Source organism: Lycorma delicatula, chromosome 8, assembly GCF_047948215.1.
Source record: "Lycorma delicatula isolate Av1 chromosome 8, ASM4794821v1, whole genome shotgun sequence".
In the NCBI taxonomy this organism is placed as follows: domain Eukaryota; kingdom Metazoa; phylum Arthropoda; class Insecta; order Hemiptera; family Fulgoridae; genus Lycorma; species Lycorma delicatula.
Window position 1 is genome coordinate 41,128,642 of NC_134462.1, and position 3,599 is coordinate 41,132,240.

General features: G+C 30.6%; 1 protein-coding gene across 1 annotated transcript in view; it reads left to right on the forward strand.

Moving 5' to 3' along the window:
- Nucleotides 1-3,599, forward strand: part of LOC142328771 (TAR DNA-binding protein 43-like) — a 91,363-nt gene that overhangs the window by 74,968 nt on the left and 12,796 nt on the right. The window lies entirely within an intron of this gene.

Consider the following 3,599-nt stretch of genomic DNA (forward strand, 5'->3'; position numbering starts at 1 on the left):
GCTTTCACTATATAATCAATTATATCTAATAGTCATATACGATAAGTTAATCCATTAGGTTTAATAAAGATAGAAAAATTCATTCTATTAAATTACATGGGTTTTCTGATGCCTGTATTAATGGCTATATGGATGTTATATTTATATACACACTCATACTCCAACCATGTAATTACATCTAAGTTACTGTTCTAAATGAAAGTTAGCCCCTTGAAACAAATCATATTACCCAGACTTGAACTCTGTGGTTGTTTACTATTTTCACATTTTATTTGTGAAGGTTGTATAACTGCGTTATACACTTTGATGAGATACACTTATACTCTGATTCAATCATAGGACTTTGTTGCATTCATGGACATTCTTTGAATTGGGAAAGTACTTATAGGTAATAGTTTCAGACATTCAACGAAACAATTCAATTACCAATTGGTATTACATCAAATTCTCTGATAATCCAGCAGACACATTGTCTAGAGCTTTTTCACCAAGCAGGTTACTTGATATGTCACTATGGTGGTGTGGTCTTCCTTGGCTATTTGTCTTCTTCTCATTAGCCAACTGATCACAATATTACGTTCAGTGATGATAATTTAAATTCTGAATGCTTATTAGAAAGGCGTAAAACTATATTTACTTCATCATGTTATCTAATATTGTATATGGTTGAACACAAAGATTTTCATCTTTACATACAAACAGAAACATTTAGTTTCTGTTTCAGATTCATTCACCATATTAAATCCAAACCGTCCGAATGTAATTTTAGTACTTTTAACTACTAAGGAGTTAGATCATACGCTTTACTTTTTTATATGTCAATCACAATCCATGTATTTCAATGGGATAAAGAATCAGGTTATTGATAAGCGAAGTAAATTTAATTCACTAGATCCATTTTTGGATGATTTAGTTCTAATCTAATCTAACTGTCAACTATGAACTATAAGACTCTTATACTGCAACAGAGATACTGGACAATAATGCAAAAAGAATCATTTCGTCAATTGTCGTGTGTTTAATTTGCTTATGATGTGATGCAAAACTCAATCCCAACAGCTTTGTCAATTACTGCCTGGTAGTGATTCCTTCCAGAACATTCTCTTGTGCAGTAGATTATAGTGGCCCAATTATAATTCGTCATGGCAGGCAGAGATCTAAAACATTGAGTAAGGCTTGCATAGCGCTTTTATGTTTAGCAGCCACTAAGGCTATTCATTTACAGTTAGTTTAACTTTCATTCTGTTAGAAAGATTTTGAATCAACTTTTAAGATCAGACAAATTTAAAACAAATATTCAAACCTTTTCTACTTCACAAGGAATTAGTTTGTGGGAAAGTGCAGTCAAAAGTGTCAAATATCATACATTGTGTATAGGAAAAAGAATTCTCAACGTAGAGGAACTTTATACAGTGTTGATACAGATTGAGGTTTGTCTTAATTCTCGCCCAATTTTTGCTATTTCTACTGATCATAGAGACACTGGTTCTAAAACAATTTAAAGAAACTGGTTAATTTTCATCTCAAAGGAAAGGAAAATGTGGCTGTGAAAGAAAACCTTCTCCAACACAGGATCAATCATAAGTGAGTAAAAGTCAATTTTTATGACAATTGTTAGATGCCAAATTCTTGCAGCAGGAAAGAAAGGTCATCAGGCTGCAGAAAAATAGTATTTATCTCCAGTAATGTGCAAAAAACTGCTCTTGTGTCTAAAGAATACTGGAAAATGCAAATTTTCTGGAAGACAAATAATACTGGAAGACAAATTTTTATGTTCAGGAGCAGTTTGCAGATTTATGCAGTTTTGAATGTAAATTACAGTGTGTAATAGATAATTTTAAGCATTTGACCATTAGATAGAAACTAAGTAAACGCAACTATAACCGATTAACAGTTTTTCAGAGCTAATGTTCTTGACTGGCGACAGGATGAAACATTAGCTATCATTAAAAATTTACAAATTACGAATGAAAATTATACAATTGCACTAGATCTATTAAAATAAGGTGTTTCTCATAATGCAGATTGTATTTTACAACTAAATTCCATTAACTGAGAATTATTGGATATTTCATATTTCAGTGCTCTTGAAGCAATGAATAATCCAATTAATACACATGAATTTATTATTGTTCGGTTGTTAACATCAAAGTTAAGAGTACAATACTTCCAGATTACGGAAGGAGAAACGTTGAAGTCATAAGATTTCATAGAATTTCTTGAATTTATAAGGCAGATACTTGAGAATATTAATGCAAATCCAGCAGCAAGACATCTCAAGACATTTTTCCAAGGGACAGCGATACAACATTGGAACTAAATCCTGTACTAATCATTTTAATATAAATGCTGATAAACAATACAAAGAAAATAATTTTATTTATTCAAAATTTAATTATAATCAATGTCTGATTTGTAATTCTAATCATCTTCTAACAATTCATTCTAACAATTTGAACATTTATACTTAAAGGAATACTCTTTCCATCGCAGCAGGTGTCTGTGATCCTCTAGGACTCATTGGCCTTATTATTATATTCATACACCATACACCATTCACCATATTAAATCTAAACCATCTGAATATAATTTTAGTACTTTTAACTACTAAGGAGTTAGATCACATACTCTGTACTTTTTCATATGTCAATCACAATCCATGTATTTCAGTGAGATAAAGAATGAGGTCATTGATAAGCAAAGTAAGCTTAGTTCACTAGATCCATGTTTGGATTATTTACGTCTAATCTAATTGTCAACTCTAAACACTTAAGACTCTTACACTGCGACAGAGATACTGGATAATATTGCAAAAAGAATCATTTTGTCAATCATTCATGTGTTTAATTTCCTTTAGATGTGATGCAAAACTCAATCCCAACAGCTTTGTCAATTACATGATGTTTTACATTTAATATACTTTTGTTGTTTGGAAACTTGATTCAGTAGTTATAATAAGGATTCTAAAGAACAGAAGCAATAAAATATGGAAACATGATATTAATATAATTTTACTCTTTTTTTATTATATAAGTAGAAGTTCCTTCCAACAATTCGAAAATATTCCACTTGCTATATTACATTAAATGGTAGCTGCTGTAAAGTAGCAACTTATTCACCCTCATCTTTGGTTATACCAATGTTTGTTATACACATATGTTAATTTACATCAGAGAGGACATCCGTGCATAACGCCTCTGTAATATATTTGTTCTGAATATATTTATTCAATAATGCGAAAGCTTTTTCACGCTACAAAAAAAAAACTGCATCAGTATAATTATTGATTTTTTTTTTTTTAGTCTCATCCCACAGTTTTAAATTAGTAAGGATTTTATATATCGGATCATTTTATGCGGTATACATTTGAGATCATTCTCTGCATCTCACACTAGAAATTGATCTTCTTTTAAAAGTATTTTCATTTGCTTTCAAAACACTGGTAATATATGACTGAATATCAATAGTTTTTTTTTGTACATTCTATGCTCAGTGTTTTTTAATTAGACACTGTATCAGTGTCGTGAAGAACCATGCAGGTATACAGTTGAACAGTGAGTGATCTTTACTGAGGTGTATAGTTTTTGATATGTTAATAA